Source organism: Xiphophorus maculatus, chromosome 7, assembly GCF_002775205.1.
Source record: "Xiphophorus maculatus strain JP 163 A chromosome 7, X_maculatus-5.0-male, whole genome shotgun sequence".
Classification (NCBI taxonomy): domain Eukaryota; kingdom Metazoa; phylum Chordata; class Actinopteri; order Cyprinodontiformes; family Poeciliidae; genus Xiphophorus; species Xiphophorus maculatus.
The window spans coordinates 3,273,507-3,293,152 of NC_036449.1; the positions used below are offsets into that span (position 1 = coordinate 3,273,507).

At 40.0% G+C, this 19,646-nt stretch overlaps 1 protein-coding gene across 1 annotated transcript in view; it reads right to left on the minus strand.

Moving 5' to 3' along the window:
* Positions 1–19,646, minus strand: part of LOC102230020 (potassium voltage-gated channel subfamily H member 8-like) — a 176,542-nt gene that overhangs the window by 122,817 nt on the left and 34,079 nt on the right. The window lies entirely within an intron of this gene.

The window sequence follows — 19,646 nt, forward strand, 5'->3', positions numbered from 1 at the left end:
TTGAAACAAAGAAATCCCTGTTATTTATGCAAGATTCAAACCAGGTGAGCACTGGACAGGAGAGTTTAGTTTGCAACAGATGCTAACTTCTGTTGCAATTTAGGAAATGCCATCTGTCTGGCTAGTGTGGACATTTGATATTTTTGCAGCATTAACAAGAAGTGAAAGATCCAACACACAGCTCAGATAGATGATTCATACCTGGTAGACAAACTGTGAGGAGGAGTTTCTGTCTGTCTGTCCAGACAACCTGACGACATCAGCCCAGCACAGCGCTACATTAATATTCCAGCCCTAAATCGTCTCCAATTTAACGGTGCATTTACAAACCCCTCTACACGTCTCCTTTCTCCTCTGCTAAGTTGCGATGGAAACCTGTTCTTTGAGTTAACAGCTTCACACACACAACAAAAGAAAGAAAAAAGTGTCAACAACAGATTCAGCTGTCAAACAGTACGGAAAAAGGCCACAGGCACCCAGAGTGCTCCTACACAGAACGGACGGAGAGCCAGTGGGGATAAAGCAGAAATGATTCTGTGGGCTACGGGGCTCAGAGTAGGGAAGAAATCAAAGTGTTTATTGTCTTATTGGCACTGAGAGGCACATGGTTGGTATCAAATTTTTACGCCATTGTGTTGCAGTGGTGCTGCACAGTGGCGCAGTTGGTAGAGCTGTTGCCTTTCAGCAAGAAGGTCCTGGGTTCGATTCCCGGCCTGGGGTCTTTCTGCACAGAGTTTGCATGTTCTCCCTGTGCATGCGTGGGTTCTCTCCGGGTACTACAGCTTCCTCCCACAGTCCAAAAACATGACTGTTAATCGGTCTGTCTAGGTGGGGTTGTCTGTCCTGTCTGTGTTCTTTTGATGTTCTCTTCTTCTCCCGTCACCTGCGGTCGCTCAGAAAGCAGATCATCAACATTCCAATCCGCACCAAGAACACATGCACACACAAACCGGAGTGCTCCTGTGTGATGCTGCTTTCCTCTCACTCCATCCGACACCATCCACCCACAGCAATCTGCAACACACCATCCCAGAAGAGAGAGCGGGGAGCAAGCTTACGACAGCGGGTGAAATATGTCGGCGGGGCTGTGAACACAACCAGCGACAATCAAAACTGCTGCACAAATCATTCCTTGTGTGATATTTTTCACACAGAACATATTGGACTGAAGTATAAGCAATCAGCACTTTCATGTAAGTCACAATGAATATTAGACTGTGACATCTATAGTTCTGTAATAAGTATTTGTCCCCAGATTTCACCTGTTTTTCTGTTTCTGTAGGACTTTTACATCACTGGGAAGGATTCTTGGCTCTACTCTTCTTTGCAGAATTGATTAAATTCAGTTACTGCTTTCCAGCATAAAAAACTGTCTATTAAAAGTCACTCCAGTGCATCTCAATCAGAATTGTATCTGGACTTTGATTAGGTCAGCGCCAGCTCATTTATGTCTTAAAGGTTACATAATTCAAAGATGTCTGATTTGAATAAACTTGGGCCGCCTTCTTTAAATGCTCAGGAATAATCCCAAAAATCTGGATGGAAGCCAAGAAAAAGGCTCATTTTCTTATGAGTCTCAAACATACATTTTAAGTGATTAATCATTTATGCTTTGATAGGTGGTTAATAATGTATTTCTTCATCTTCTTTGAAGTGAGATTTTATATCAGCTTCATTATCCATCCATCCATTTTCTGTACACCCTGGTCCCTTAGAGGGGTCGGGATGTGCTGGTGCCTGTCTCCAGCTAGCTTCATTATTATTGTTTATTATTATTATTATTATTATTATTATTATTATTATTATTATTATTATTATTAAATAAAATTGATTTAATGACAATAATTAAATAAAATTATTTATTATGTTTAATAACTAATTTGCTTAGTTATTAAACAAATTAAATAATTTCTTATGCTTTTCATTTATTTTCTTTCAAGCAAAAACACACAATACCAGTTCATTCTTTAAAACACCTACACACACACACACACACACACACACACACACACACACACCCCGAGGCACGCCGACACACACACACACACTGGTCCCTTTGCTCACAGAGACAGAAAGGTGACAGATGAAAGCTCTTTTCTGCCTGTGTCATGCAATATTTAGCGTGAGTGTGTATGTTGGAGGGCTGTACATTATTTACCATGAACAACGTTTGGTCAGCATGTGCTGGAAGACGTGTATTAACTTTCCTGATGTTCAGTGCTGAAGTTCATGTTTTCATTGGCTGTTTTTGACAGCACTACTTTGATTCACAGCAGGGATTCACTGATTGACTTTTTTCGCTTCCAATACCGATACCGATATCTGAAATTTTGTATCAGGCGATACAGAAAAACAGTTCTGAATTGATTAGAAACATAAAAAAAAACAGACATAAATGTACTGAATTACAAATTTATTTTAGAACTTTGCATCAATATAGCACACTGAAATAGACCAACAGCTTCACAGGCTTGGTCAAACATGTACAAACAACTTTAACTTGTTCAGTAGGTGCAGTTAGGAGTAGAACAGCCAATGTAAAATAATTAAAGAAACTGATAAAAACAACAGGATGACTATTGCGGTCAAAAAATAGACTGTAACAAACATTCTTTCAAATTAATCAGAAAGCGAAATTATGAATTCTAAATATAATGTAAAATAAGTAATAAAGTATGATGTCGCTCAGAGCACAAAGCATAGACTTAATAGATCTGCCCTTATGGATTTCGAACATTGTCACTAATATATTATAATAAAACAAATTTCAGTATCGGGACCGATCCATATATTGGTATTGGATCGGTGGATCACTAATTCAAATTGAAGGAGAAGTATCTGCTTGGTTTGAAGGCCTGAGACATGGAGGTAAAGTTCAGGCAGTTTCAGGGAAGTTCTCCAGAGACAAAATAAATAACATGAATTGTTAAGTGCAGGAAGTGAAATTAACTTCATTTAACTTCTTCGCCGAACCCAACAGAAGTTCTTGAATTGAAATATTAACCTGCAGTAATGACAGTGAATCTTGTTTAACTTTATGTTAAGCCTGACCTGCCAGGTTTTGTGATTTCCTTATAAGAACTGTCTTGGAAGATAAAATAAAAACAATGCTGAAAACATTTTTCTAGCCTTCTTGCCAGGAGTGGGCATTTAGTTGTTACAGTTAAGATGAGAATTATCAGAACCACTTGATAAAATCTGAATTTCTGAATGTTTTCTGATGAAAACAGAAGAAATGACACAAAATTTTGAAAATGGGCAGCACAATAAATCTTGAAACAAAATACTTTTCCATGTACCATCCCTCAGTGTCTTAGAAAACACTGAAATTAAATTCCACACTTTTCCAGACTGCAGAGGGAACCCACTCAGTAGGACTCAGGCAACATGAATACTTTTGACCAGCATTCAGTTCCTATGGATTATTAATCTGAGAACTAATTTCCAGAAAACTGCAAAGGTGCTGAAACACCGAGTTATAGAACTGTTGTGAACATTGCGCAGAATCTTCTTTCTTCTTTCAAGAGCCAAACAGAACATTAAAAAGAACCAGACATAGGAACTGTTAGCAAAACCCAACATAAACTTTACTGCTAATTGGGATGGGTTTCATTGCCTACTATATCTAATATCAATAAAAGCAATATTCATTCTGTTCATGAATAATGATTCACCTGGCTGCACAAGGTAAACAATCACACAGAGGATGGGCTGGGAAAACGGCTCAGGTTCAACTCTGGTGAGCTAATCTCCTCCAAAACATCCACTAATCTGCTTTTATTAGTGGACATAACTATATTACAAACTATGGTACTTTTCTCATAGTTTGTATTTTTGCAAAAAAAAAAAAATCCGACTGTGGAAATTTTGCCCAATCCAGTCATGTGTCAAATTATAATTGGAGTCATAAAACACAATTAACAGAGTGACACGGCGCGAGTTTCATGGTTCTGCCTGTTGTGTGGGTGTTTGTGTGTGTGTGTGTGTGTGTGTGTGTGTGTGTGTCCAGAGAGCACAAACACAACTGCTGCTCCAAACGGAGAAAAGAAAGGAGGAAAATGAGCAAAAGCACCAAATATTATACTTCTGTTAAATATAAGTGGAGGTGGAAATGTCTCCACCTCTCTCCCATCATGGCCTCCTCTCTCTGGATGAGTTTAGAGCTCTTGCTCTCCATCGTGCCCACTGCGCTCCGTGACATTCAACATACTTGTCGCTGATCTCTGTTGGTTTTGATCAAATTGAGGAAACAGAACCTGCCCTGCAAAAGAGTTGGATTTGGGGCACTTCAGGCTGCAGTGTGAACATAGCCGATATTGTCTTTAGCTAAAAGTGTGTGTACGTAATGATTTGTTCTGTGGGTCACTGTGCTGGACAGGTGACCTCTTCTGATTAGATGGATGATTTTTAAAAGCTCTAACATGTTTTTGTGACCAAAAACAAACAAACAAAGAAGAAACCAGCAATCTTTTTTTTTTACTACTTTGTATTTTGGACCCTTTCATAATATGCACAGTTTGACACATTCAAACTGACTCAAGTCACTACTTGCCTCTACTACAGAATAACATTGACAAAGCTCATTTTAATGCACAAATATATTGCAATCACCAAACAATCTGAACAAACCAATTCCCATCACGTGGCCCCTTTGGCTGGGATTCTTTTTCTTTTGACATGGCAAATTAAGGTTAAATAGAACAAGACAGCCTAACAACATCGCCGGTGTCACTTCCCTTTCTGGTAGACGTTTAGGGAAACCTGTGTATTTGTGTTAAATCAGTTCAAAGTCAATTAAACTCAAAGCTAAATTAATATTGACAAGATGGAGCCTTCTTTACAAGGCTCTCTGTTAGAAAGCACTTTCCTCCTCACAGCACTCTCCTGGCACTGGGAGCCAATAAGCTTCCACTCCTGACTTCCAGGCTCATTAATATGCCGTTGACTGTTGACACTTGGCAATTAATTACCCTGGCTGGGTCTCTCTATATGGAATTAAAGGGACATCTTGTGCTTTTTAAAGAGGGATTTTGATTTTGCTACTCAGTCCGAAGGTGTTTTCATCAGGACCTGACCGCTGACCACTGAGACACTGACCACTGCTTTAGGCAGCTTTGATGTTCCACAAATCAGCTAATTGGGGGCAACGAATTACCTACAGACATTTGAGAAGCAGTTAAAAAACACTTTACCCCAAAGAAATCTGCCATACAGCCACAACAATAACCCTTCATTAAACTTATGCTGACTTCCGTTGGAGGTCTGCAAGGAAGAAATAGTTTTTCTCGAGGAGAAAGACAAAGGCCAGACTGAAGTTTGCCAAAAATAACTTAGAGACAGCCAAACCAGGACTTCTGGGATAATGTTCTTTGGACAGGTTAGTCTAAAACTGAATTTAATGGAAAATAGAATAGAGTATATGGCTTTATAGCACAAACCGAAGGCAGAATTAAGATTAAGGACCCGGATAGCTACTACAAACCAAGGAGGTTTCCAGATTTAGGGATGCTTGGTCCAGCAGGAGCTGGTCAGCTGGACACACACCCACACATATACAGTATATATACAGTATATATATAAAGACAGTATGCATTCCAGGGCAAAACAAGTCAAACTTTTGGTAGCAACCTACAATCTAAACCATTTTAAAGTTTCTTTAAATCTTATTGTATCATGTTTAAAAATAATTAGATTGTTTCTTTTTTTGCCTAGGATTCCAATTGAAAAACTGATTTTCTATTGGCTTATAGAGTTGTAGGGGCTAAGATGTGTGCTAGCTGAATCTGGTGGCCTGTGCTAGCTCTTTCAATGAAGTCTCATCATGTCTGTATTAGGTTGAGAAAAATACAACATCTGACTGGAAAGAAAAGGGGGAAAAACTCTGCTAAAGATGCCACATACGCTCCAGGACTTGAATCCTGGAGTTGCCTTTGTGTTCCAGGTGAATCTAATGAGCACTTCCTCTGTTCAAAATCTCAGAGATGCTACTGGCTTTGGTAATAACCATCACATTTATTTATTTATTTATTTATTTTTTTTTTGGTCACCATAGCAAGTTTTCAACATCTCCAGTAGGTTGGTGTTCTTTTTTTTGAAAATGTCAGGGTTGCATTATCTCTGCATGATAACACTGTTGGGAGCATGGGCTGTGCACCGCTCCAGTTTCTCATGTAACCTGTAGGTGATGTGGGGCCCCTGCTGTCTGAAGCCTTTTTATAACCCGAGTGTCTTTGTGCGGTTGGTCGTGATGCAACGTGTCGATTATCATCTCTGCTCCCAGCGAAGTCAGCGACAGGTCCTGCCCGCCGTCCCTGGTCTCTCCGTCTGGTCCAACAGAACCGGGGGTGAAAATGAGCATCGGGTCACCCCCCCATTGCGGCGTAGAACATTCATTTCACCTCTGCAGGGGAGCCCTCTTTTAATTTTCTCTTACTATTATTCTCAACTCTACAGCTAATAATATGTGCCCGTCGTTTTTCTCTTCCTGCAATGGCTTTCGTTTTTTTTCCACCTCAGTTTCTGAACATCGGGTCCCTGCGGTGTCATGTTGCAGATACTGGTTCACATAAAGGCTTTGCGTTTCCAATTAGCCCCTTACCAAACTGAATTAACACTGTTAGCTTGTGACACCATCACACATAAACTCTACTGCCAAACGTTTTAGGTAGTTGACCTTCACACTCCTATAATGACATCCCAATTTTATTGAAAAGGCTGTAGCATCAGGAGTTGATGTCACTGGAACTAAGAAACCTAAATCCAGGAACCAGCACCACACCACTGGCCAGCGGTTTGCTAAATAGAGAGGTAAGTTCATGTTCCAGAGAACAGCCTTAGAAACCCATCATATGAAGCTCGCTATGCAACGTTCTTGAGCTGATCTGAAAATCTTATGAACTGTGGGGGTCTGTAGTCGTTAACTTTGCAGAAAGTTGCTGACCTCTGTGTCCCGTAACCCGTCTGCATCTACTGACCCCAGACTAGCTGCGTTTCCATTAACCGTAAAATTGTGTCTGACAAAGTGGTTAAGTTTAGGGCTGTTGTAAAAGAATATTTTAGTAATTGGGTACACTATAGAATATTTGTATGATTATCCGAGGATTCCACTCTCTCTCACTCTCTCTCTCTGAGCGTCATTCATACCGTTTGCTCCAAAGCCGTGACGACGCCACAAAAGCTGTCGTAGTCCAACCATCGCACAGCGAACTTCAACAATCCTTATCTGTCCCCCAAACTCGACCAAAACACCGAACAATTCAACACCATGCTGCCAGCACTTCAGAACAACTCAAAGGGGGAATTAAGAGCGCTGCCCTCCACAAATAATGATCCGGCCAGAACACGGTGCGCTACATAATAAAACATAATTTAATGAAGCTTCGGGGCAGATCAATTTTCCTCGAGGAATTTTAATAATTGAGGTACTCGAATCATTCGAGGAATCGTTTCAGCCCTACTTACGTTTGTGTTTATTTACCATTTTTCCCTTAAGTGCATTTCTTAATCTTTCTGTAGTTGGTCATAATGCTTTAATTTAAACTTTGCTTCACTCACCCTCCCGGGTTTGTTGGTAGCATTATTTTGTAGTCTACATCCATTTATGTTTTATTTAAAGCTAACATGTCTAAACCATTAGATAAATACGGATGGGGTTTTTTCAGGGTACATTTCTGGTAAAATTATTATTATTTCTTTTAACTTTTACTCACCATTGTTTGTCCCTTTATGTTGCAGCCAGAGCTGGTGTATGGGAGGGGCTGGCCCAGCACTTCCTGTTTAAATGGGTGTATGATGTCACTGATTGCATCACTGGGCTCTACCAAATGGAGGGTTTTCTTTTTTGTATTGTTTGTTTGTAACCTTTCAAGTTGCCCTGTATTAAATGTTTTATATTGCAGACCATTTGGTGACATAAAACTTTTTTTTAATTATATTAATAATCTTATTCCTGTTTCTTTGTTCAGATTTTGTTGTTTATTTTTGACCTGTTTTATTATGGGATGGTCTAATGAAGTGCAGGTTTGAGGCCAATTTGTTAAAAAAAAGAAGAAAGAAAGACAGAAAAGAAAAAAAAGCAAGATTCAGGATGTCAGAGACAAAAGATGGTAAACAATAAAATGCAGCAGAGGAACGTGTCACTGGCTGCTGATGCTGTTTTCTGTTCACCCTTTGACTACACTACCTCACACTGCGCAACTTGAAATTACGAAAAAATCATGCGTAAGCGTTAGTTGTTTCTTTCTTGGTGTTCATGTTGTTGCAGAGGCGATAAATGGTTAAAATCTTCAGGCTTCATTCAGTTCTGGCTCACGTTATCCCAGGGAGACAAATATTTTTCTACGATCTTAATAATTTACATTTCTCAGTCAGAGTTGACGGATGATTGTACAGGTTCCTGGTTTTGTAATACTCAGGTGTATGCTCGTGTGACTCGGGGTGTTTTAAAATATTTAGCGAGTGAATGTGTTGCCGCATTGACTCTCTCTGTGTCCAACAACGTATTGATCTAGCGGATCATCAGGTGTCCATAAAGTCTGTTCATTACTCCGGCCCAACTATCTGCCGAATCCTCGTAGCCACCTGAGGTTTCCAGCGTTTGGAGAGGGAAAGGAGAGAGGCAGCTTCTCAGTGGTGCCCCTTCCCTGGCTTAGCTAATTGTTGAAACGGTGTGTGGGCGTGTGTGTGGGTGTGTAGTGTGTGTGTGTTGCACAGTGGCCGGCTTACAGCTGAACTGCTTGCTCACTGAGTCAGAAGGGCATGTGTCTCCTGGCTGCTACATAATGTGCCATTTACACAGGTGATTACACCATGCTGCAGCGAGTATTTTAAGCCAATCAGGAAGCAGAGCCATGTCTATTGATTGAACTGTTACATGCTGTGAAAGGTGTGTGTTCACACATGCGCTGTGAAAGTCGGCCCACACTCTGTCTTGACACACATTTGTCACATGCATTTTTAAAGATAATATTAATCTATAGGAAAACTCTGTCATGGGGCGCTGTGATTTATGATCACCTTGGGTAAAAATATGCCATTAGGGCAATGACACAAAATGTTGTGTGTTTGCCATCTTGTTGCACAGTCGAGTAGCTATGCTAACTTCAGTTATAGAAATGCTGCATATATCAAACATGACTTAAAAGAAATTTGAGTCCATAATTTGACACCTTGAAATTGGGCCTCTGTTTCTTTAAGAAACTCGTACTCTTTCTGAAATTTTATAGCACAATTAAGCAACTGTTTCAGTTGGTATAGAGGTGCTTTATCAAATATGACTTAAAATTAACTTCACTCTGTATTTTATTTCTTTGAAATTGGGGCTCTATTTCTTTAAGAAACTCCTGCTCTTTCTGAAACTCCACCATCAGGAAGTCATCGCAACATGGCACCTCCATCAACCCTTTAACAACGTTTTTACCAGCTCTGGACTAAGAAGTAGATTGTACAATGAACTTAGCAGATGTGCAGTTCCAACAGGTGTTTGCTAATTGCTGCTGGCTAGTCTGTAGGAGCTGAGTCGGTTGGTTGCAGGAGGAGGGATGCTCTCAAGGAGGAATCTTGGAAATTGGAGCACCGAGGAGGAGCTGTGACTCAGAGGCGGAGCTATGTCCACCCAGGTGTTTTGCACAGCTGAATGGTTGCCACCATTTTGAATCAAAATGAAAATGAATGGTTCTGCAGAATTACATAAATATTTTCACAACTCTTTAAAAAGTTGATTATCTAGCTAGTCTGTCAGGGTAAACAGAGCCTGCAGTCAGCTGGTTAGCAGATCCTCATTGCAGCTTGTCGTCCGTAATGTTTAAACAGTGTTACAATACACTGATAGATGGTTCTACTTTAGTTTGCACAACATGACTGTTAGGGTCTTTAGTGACATAATATTTTCTTTTCTTTTTTTTTTTTACATATCCTGTCCTTAAACAGAGAAAGAATGCAAAAAACCTCCCTAGCAGTCTGTTTCTACACCTACAGAAAGAGAGAAAAAAAAAAAACAGAGAACGTAGGAACCATAGCAACAAGCTATATACAGTATGCACAAGCAATGTGCATATATAGCAATAACATCAACATAAAGCGCAATGCTAGTGGCAACTAGCCAAAGATAGAGGATGTGTAAACATCTGAATTATTACCTGATTGAACACTTGTGTGTTGGCGTGGGGGGTGGGTGTGTGGGGGGGTGTGTGTGTGTGTGTGGGGTGTGTGTGTGTGTGTGTGTGTGTGTGTGTGTGTGTGTGTGTGTGTGTGTGTGTGTGTGTGTGTGTGCGTGTGTGTGTGTGTGTGTAGCCTTGTATTTGATTCATTGTAAGGCCCATTTTCTCAAAAAATGGGAATGTGAGGACCCTCTGCCACATAAGGAGAGGTGTTGGTTTTAGGTTAGGGGTTAGGTTTAGGGCTAAGGTCTGGACTGAGTTTAGGTTGGACACGTCCGCTATGAGTCTGCTTTGAGCATGTGCCGACCTTGCTGGAGTGAAGCATCCCTGACTATGTGGGAGCCTTAAGCCAAATCAATGCTTTTACAGTTGGGCGTCAATTTGCAAATCTTAAAAAGCTTTAAATGTTTGAGCCTATGCCGGTAAAAACAAACAAACAAACAAACAAAAAGCAGCAACTGTCATTTTGATCATTTTAGGTAGAAATGCTGCAGCAAAGCTTGAATAAGAGCTGTACATTTTCAAAATAAAAGCTTGTGTTTTTTTTTCGAAAAAGCTTCATGTCAAATGTCGTTGACACAGAGACAGACTCAGTGTCATGTAGCCAATTAAAAACTCTTTTCTTCCTTGCCACCGACCTTATCTCTTGTTCTTTTAAAGTAAAACCAATTAGAGCGAGTAATCCAAATCTGCCCTGCGACAGACTGGCGACCTGTCCAGGGTGACCCCGCCTCTCGCCCAGAACGTTAGCTGGAGATAGACACCAGCAACCCTCCTGGTCCTTCTAAGGGACAAGGGTGTACAGAAAATGGATGGATGGATAATCCAAATCTTCACATTTCTGAATCTTTGTTTTGATTGCCTACTGGCAGAAAACTATGGTGTTTTTTTTCATTTTTACTCAGCGTTGTCATGCTGTCAGAATCTCCTTCAGGACGGTGCCTTGTTAAGAACCGCAAGCAGCAGATAGCAAACATACGAGCAATGTTTTCCAATCCACCAGGCCTTCAAGGTTAGAACAGTTGTCTGTTTGTTCCACGGCGCAGGCTCGACAGCAACAGCGTGTCGCACAAAAAGCCTGTGAGCACTGGCACACGTGCCGCTCCTCTGCTGGCAGAGGACGCCGTATTTGTTGTTGAAATTGCACTTCAGATGGACTTTCCGCATCTCTCAAATGACTAAGTGTTGCAAATCAAGATGCGGCACAAAACGCGCAGCTGAGCCCGAGATAGGAAGCTCTCCACCGAACTGCTTTGACTGGTCTCTGCGGTCCTTTCGCTTTCTTCGTCAGCACTAATTTAAAACCAAACATGAAAGGGAATGGTACCATTTTGTGATGTTTAGTTTGATGAAAATATGCCAACACATCCTCCGTCTGAGTGTGTGTCTCTCCTACACTGAAGCCTTTCACCATCTGTCTACAAAGTGTCCACATGGTCTTTAAACCTACTGGTTTATACATGTTCGACTAGAGAGGTCTAAGTATGTTCATAAGTATTTTGTTTTCCTTTACAGTCATAAAACTAACTCAGATTTGCTTTTTGGATATTGTCTGTGACTTGGGGGGGAAAATTTTTTTTCTCCTCCCAGCTTGTGTTTGCTGTAAACCTTTCATGTATGCAGCGTGAGCCTTCGACTGACTTTAACGAGCTTCGGTTTCATCAGCGCAGCATGGAAGGCGCGATGCAACTTTAAGAGATTAAAATTCTTCCAGAAAGAGCTGGAAACACCTCTTACTGAGTTAAACCAGCCTTTACTCTCAGGTCTAACAGCAGGTAGTCAAATTACTCCATTAAAAAAAAGAAACCATAATCACCAGTGGGAATCAGTGAATATTCTTTATAGGTGTTTTTCCTCATGGCCATCCATTTAGTTCATCTATTTGTTTATTTGGAATAACTTTTGCTGGATCTTTGAGGGGCTGGTATCACTGAGAGGTTGGGTCCACACTACCAGCCTTGCACACACACATTCAGACCTACAGTGGCATTTTTAGGAGACCAATGTCACCTGGGCAGTGGGAGTGAGCCGGAGTGCTGGACAGGAAGAACCCACACAGAAATTCTAACTCAAGATCGTCTATTTGCAAGGCAACAGTCCTTGCAAATAGCCACCAGTTCAGGTTCTATTTACTTTTTCTAAATAAATAAAAAAGAAAACAAATATTGGTAGAGCTGTACTAAGAAATTAGTGATTGAAATTGAAAAACTTGCAGCTTTGTTGATCCTGACCAATGAACTTTTGTGTGAAAAATTCAAAAGTCCAGTTTTTTTTTCTGATCAGGGTTTGCATCTCATTTAAGCTCCACCAAACTGAGGTAACAACACTCTTCAGTATGGAGGTGGGAAGAAGACCCAGTATATTTATTTATTTATTTTTTCTTAAAGTATTATTGATATAAAATACGTAAAAGAATCAAACACTCCAGTTATGTTTCTGATGATGGAATAACATTATAACATCATGTAAAGCTAAAAAAAGAGTCAATTTTACACAGAACTGTTCCTTTAATGCTTTGTTAGCTCCAGATATTAAACAAAAACAGTCTTCCAAAAACGTTTCAGCACCCTGCAAGCAACAGCCTTGTAGTGCTGGCAGCAGTCCCGGTTGTTTCTCTGAAAACACACTACACTGAACCATTCTGCTTTTAACAAGCTTCTTAGTGGGTTACTTTCTTTGTCTATGATTTTTCCTTATGAGAATCTCATTGTTGAGAAAAGACGAACACCAAACACAGGATTTTACAGAATCCAAATATAGTAGGCTATAAAAGAAAGAACGGCCACCATAACACACGTTAATGAGCCATGTGGGCAAACAAGGTAGTTGGAAATGTACCGAATAGCACGAGGCAGCCTCATTGATTGCTGCTGCGCCATCAAAGCAGCACAACTGTACAACTGATGGCCAGGTATAATAATTGGACAGATGGTAAGACAGGTGGATAAACAGAGTGATGGTTTGGATGGACGGCAGATGAACAGATGGACAGACAGGGAGGCAGATGGAACATTAATATCACACATACAGAAAGAGAGAGAGAACATTCAGACTTATAAGAAAACCAATGGAGAGAAAGAAACATCTCAAATCAATTAGAGGGTGTGTTTTTTTTGTTTTTTTTTAATTGCCTCCAGATAAAATGCCTCCAAATCTGAGACAATATCAAGCTATAAAAAATAGGGGAAAGAGATCCAGAACCAGATCCAGATCTAGATCCAGATCCAGATCCAGATCCAGATCCAGATCCAGATCCAGCTCTGCTAAAAGCTTCCTTGTTGTCTTATTGTTTGCCTGAGTGAAATTAGAAGGAGATTGGCACCGCTACAAGAATGGAGAAACTCCTCATCAATATTATCGTCATTACTTAGTCACAGCTAATGAGCTGCAGCTGAGAGTTAGCGCTGCAGCTACCAGAGCCCACCCAGCAAACAGGGAGGCAGCCAAGAAACTAAGTTAGCTTTGGTTGTTATAAAAATGCTGTATATATCAAAAATGACCTAAAGGTAACTTGACTTTGTAATTTGATGCCTGGAAATTGGGTCTCTGTCTTTTTAAGAAGCTCCTGCTCTTTCTGAAACTCCGCCTTCAGGAAGTCATCATGACATGGCTCCTCAATTAACCCTTTAGCAACTTTCTTACCATTATGTTATTGAAAAATAGCTCCTATAATGAGCTCAGCAGATGCCCAGTTCTACCAGGCGTTTACTAATTGCTGCTAGCTAGTCTGAAGGAGCTGAATGAGGGAGTTGTTTACTCTTTATGAGTGCTCTGTAATGCGGAAGTTCAGAAGCTTGAAAACTGCAGCTCTGGGGAGGGGTTGTTCCTCGAAGGCGGAGCTAGGTCCTACCAGGTGTTTTTCACAGCTGGATGGTTGCCATGGGAGATCAAAGGATTTCTCAAACATGGATGAAAGAGTAAAGGCGTGTTTTTTTAAATGAGGAAATAACATTATAACATGATGTAAATGTAAACACTGACCTGGAAGTGATTACAGAAAATCCATAAATGATCTGCATCTTTTAACTTGTGTTTTCTTTACGTCTCTTAGGGATTTAATTCACCTGAGTTTCCCACTGACAGGTTCTGGTTGTGTAGCACCATTTAGTGTATGAATATAACATAAAGCATATAGTTGATCTAAAAACCGTGACTGCTGTGTATTCAGAGGAGAAAAAGCTTCTCATTGTTTGCTCTGAGAGGAAGCCTCACAAAAACATCCATGTCCCTTCAACTTTTTCGTATTTTGCCACATTAACCACTACAAGCTTCAGTGTTGTTCATGTGACAGATCAACCCAAAGTAGCACATTATTGTTAACTGGAAGGAAAAGATCAAACGTTTCACTTCAATCCTAAAAATGTTAAAAGCTATAAAGATGACCTTCTTCAGAGATGCTCAGAATGTCACCTTACTTGTCAGATCACATAATATTTCCGAATAACAGTACATCAAATGTCTTCACTCTGCGAGAAGCTTTTTCCATAGACGCCCAGATGCCACATCTATATAAGGATACCATGCAAATCGATTGTTGGACAAAGTGTCATGGTCTGTCATGATCAGTGACATCTGGCTGCCACAGCTCCGGACGCCTTCAAAGCAACTTAAAAAGCAACAAAATGATCTAGAAAGAACAGAGGGAGTGGTATCGTCTGGGTAAACTCAGAAACCTGTCCCTCCACATCTTCAACGGCGTCCGGCGACTCTTCCTCCCCTGAGAGGAATGACTCTAACTCATCTCGTCACACATAGCAGCAGAAAATGACCTTTGTCTTCTCAAACATTGACTCACTTCATTTGTCTGTCAGTCCTGACAGTAATTCCCATCTGTCTGTTTGTATTAATCACTTCGTGGCCTCTCACTTGGCGCTTTGGCTGCGTGAGAAAGACATGCACCGCCGTTTCTTTACCTCCGCACGCACCCGTCGCTTCATTTCCGTCTAACCTCAGCTGGCCAAACGTAGGTGTGATAGTAGGTCTGTGCTTTGGACTGACCATGCCTGCTTGGGATTATTAATAGTGTGCAGAAGGCCTAATCTTTATGAAGCAGTTACCTTTTTTATTTATTATAAAGAGCAATGCTGAACCACTATATTTAGTCTCAGATCTGCACAAATTTGTTCTAGATGGATCCGGATGTAGAAATGTAGCTAGCATGCAACTTCTACTCAAAACCCAAACTGACAGTAAAACCACAACTAGATTCTGGATGATAACGGGTCAGAAAACCTGGAAATATAAATGGTGCATTTTATTTTCCTGAGAAAATTAATACTCAAAACAAGAAGTGAGCAACTCCACCTTAACCATTTTACAGCTGCAAGTAACCTCAACTTTTTCCAATTGTTTTGGTCAGGGAATGGACAAAGTATTCAATTCAATTTATTTATATACAGCCAATTCACATTTGTTGTGAATTTCCTCTACGCAAATAAACTGAATTGAAATTATTTTTTGTAAAGTGCCTTGAGCCAATTCACAGCACTGTGAATTGGCTCAAGGCAACACTTGTATTCCAATTGATCATATCCAGAAATATAATTATATTCTGGCACTTTTTTTCTGAACTTTATTCTGTCACCAAACTTTTCCATTTAGGTAATGGAGTCCAAAGATGTAAACCAATAGCCATGCATGAACTTTATTGTTTTTTTTAAATCCATGCAAAAAAATCAAATTCATAGCATGCAAAACTGCTTTAGGACTGAGACATAAGCAAAGGTGGGATATTGACTGTAAGGAAGTGCACACACATTTTACATTTCATGTTGTCCAACAAAAGTACGGTGAGGTCAGACATTTAAAAAGTCTGAGAGTGAAACTCTAGCTGTATAAAAGCTATGCTCTCGTGTCAATGATAATAAAAAAAGTCCATGTCTAATGAAAAGAATGAAGGTCACTGAAGATTGCAGGTTTCTGACCCAATGGAGTCTATAGGACTCATTAATCCAGACAGTCTGAGTGAGTTAAAAGGCCAGGATGGGGAGCGAGCGGAGGAGGGTCAAAGACACTGATGTTCCAGTGATGAAGCACACCGATGACACGTTAATATTAATGCATGCAAATAAAAACATTCGCAGCACTCTTGGCTTGACGGAAGATGCTTCCTGCTGCCACCTCTTCCATTTACCGCTGCTAAATATTTCATGTTCCCTTCCCGGGCCTGTCTGTCAACTCTGGGCCGCTGTCGCCTGCTCCATCCATCTCTCTCTCTCTGCATTCGGAGAGAACCTTTTGAACTCTCTGGAAAGAAAGTGGCTGAAACTTTGAATTCTTTTGATGGAGACGTCATCCAGAGCAGACTTAAACGTGATCAAAGATAAGACCCACTATGAGGCTGGAAAACACATTTTACTGCCCCTTTAAGATATGATTGTTACCATCAAGCGGCTTCTAAATACTTTGTAATACACTTGCAATGCACATGAAAGCAACCTCTGCCTTCCTGTGAAATATTTCGCCAAAATAAAACCTAGCAAAAGGTGAAACAAACTAAAACTGAACTACAGTTTCCAATCTGGTGTTATGGAGGTCTAAATGTGTAGAAATAAAGCTGATTTTGTAAGACATAATGTCCTATTTTTTATAAGACACACTTACTTCCTACCCTGAAGTAAGTGTGTTGATTTCGGTTTGCCAGTTCTCCCAGTTTGACTAGTGCCCATGTATTGGGATCAGGGCTGTAGAATTCACAATGTTCAACTACATCAGAATATTAATTAAAATCTAATTTTACAGACTAACTGACTGTAAGGGAAGAAACTTTCCATTCTTCCTGAGGGCTCCTGAATGATCCAATAATCAACTGCTGAATTATTCAGAAAATAGGCCAAGCAGCCAGTTTCACTTTTCATAAAATCATATTTTTAAAGGGGCAGTGTTAGGTATTTTCCAGCCACATAGGGCCATTTTATAGTACAGCCAAGTAACTGAATTAGCTCTAGATATTATAAAAATGCTGTATATACCAAAAATAATTTAAAAATAACTTGACTTTGTAATTTAACGCCTTGAAATTGGTCTCTGTCTCCTTAAGAAGCTCCTGCTCTTTCTGAAGCTCCGCCTTTAGGAAGTCATCACAACGTGGCTCCATTATTAACCCTTTAATAACATTTTTACCAGCGTTCCAGTGAGAAGTAGCTCTTATAATGAGCTCAGCTTATGTGCAGTTCCACCAAATGTTTGCTAATTCCTGCTGGCTAGTCTGAAGGAACTGAGTGGAGAAGTTGTGAGGGAGGGGTTCTATGTAAGGCAGAAGTTCTGAAGCTGAGAGGAGCTTTGACTTGATAGCGGGGCTAAGTCTGTCCAGCTCAATGGTTGCCATAGAGATTAAAGGATTTCTCAGACATGCATGACAGAATCAAATCAACACTCCTTGTATGTTTTTGATGAGGGAATAACATAATAACATGATGTTAAGTTTGAAAAAGTTGATTTTCCATAATACTGCCCTTTAAGCTAATAAAGCTTTTCATATTTATTTGATATGTATGTAATAACTCTGTAAAACAATTCAAAAACAAGGTGAACTGTTACATCAAAACTGAAGATGAAAAAAGTTTACAGTATACAACTTTTTTTTTCTTGTCACTCCCAAAGTTTTGGCCATAATGTATAGCTATCATAGATGGCATACATCAGCACTCTATTTAGACTTACTGTAGCAACATTCCTACCCTAAAGATATTCAGATAATAATATTAGGTATTGTTGTTGCATCGCTGCAATTCCTGAGCCAATGTCTAAACTTTAGATAAGTGTGTTTATTTACTGTAAACACCAAGATGCGCACAGACACGTGCACACAACTAAACAAACACACACACACACACACACATTCCAAAAGTTCAAAAGTCTGCAGGCTGTTCCAACTCAGCGTTTTGTAACTCCGTTTCAGAAACTGAGCCACATGACAACATAAGCCATAAGCACTGTGAAGAGTAAGGTCAAGACCGTCCGATAATACAGAGAGAAACTCCAGTCTTCCGTCTGAGTAAACACTCGGTCACAGTGGGCTGTGCTGTCGACAGGAGGAGATGCTCTGCGGAGAAGATTGGCTAAAGATACCACTTCACTGTGTGTGCTCTGAATCCTCAATAAGGGAAAGAGCAACAAGCAGCAACCAGCACCAACAAGACAGCAGAGCCACCCTCACTGGACCGAGTTAACTGGGCTGTGCCCTGCATGGTTGGAGGAAGGAGTGAAGAAGCAGAGGCTGCTGTTGCTCCACAGGCTGGTGATGCTGTGATTCTCTTCTGTTTTACACCAAAGCTGCTGAGATGCTTTGAATCATTTGGAAATTTGAAGGAATATATTCCTTTGAAAAGTTTTAGAACGCCTTATAGCTGCAGTACGTAACGTTTGTAAAAACAAAAAAAATCAAAGAAAGAAAACAATTCTATGTTTTGTTGAAACTACGTCACTACACCATGACAGTATGGTATGACACAAATAATATACAGCTCTGGAAAAAATGAAGAGACTTCCTGTGTTGAAATGAAAATTAATATTATTGTTTCTAAAGAAATATGAACTTGATTTCTTTGCATTATTTGAGGTCTGAAAGCGCTGCATCTTTTTCGTTATTTTGACCATTTCTCCTTTTCTGCAAATAAATACTAACATTTTTGCTTTGAATTTCAGAGTCATGTTGTCAGCAGTTCAATTGATCAGACAAACTGATCAATTTAAGTGGTCTCTTCATTTTTTCCAGCGCTCTATGGAAAAAGATCAGGCTCTTCTGTCTTCTCCCAGTGCTAACTGGAAACAACCAATCAGAACTAAGAGGCGGGTCTTAGCGCTGTCAGTCACTCTCTGCTCATCCCACCCTCCTCCCTCTCTGCTACTCTCCAGCTTCTTCCTGATAGCAGATTGTGTGATAAACGCTAGGCTAGACGGCGCTGACGGCGGTGTCCATACAAATATGTAGAAAACTGATTTTAAAAAGTGATATAATGCAGCTTTAAGGATTTCTTCTTTTTTATGCTGTATTTTTAATCAAACATCAATGCTTCATGTGAGACAAAGAAAAGAGCAGTTTCTCAAGTCCTAATTCAAATCATCATTTTATTTATGAAACAAAGAAGCTGTTATTGCTTTCTAAAGCTAATAGCTAGTTGGAGGGAGCGACTGATGTCAAGTGTTTGTGCTAACTAGCGATGAGAGTTTTACGTCACTTTTGGAGGAGCTTCGTTTGTCTTCTTTGCAGAATTGTTTTAATTTTTGGTGGATTTCAGAGCATGAGTAGCTTATTTAGAGTTATACCACAACACTGAATTTCAGTTGAATTGACCAGACTTTGACTAGGTCTCTTGAAAACATTTGCTTTTCTTTTGGTCTGGCAGTAATCAGGTCAAATGATTGTTTCTAAAAGGAATTTGAACTCATCTTTTGTGGTAAATGGCAATTAATTCATGATTTAAGAAGATAGCAGTTACTTTTTCACAATATTGAAGCAGTCCAATTACATTTAGGCAGGTCATTTTT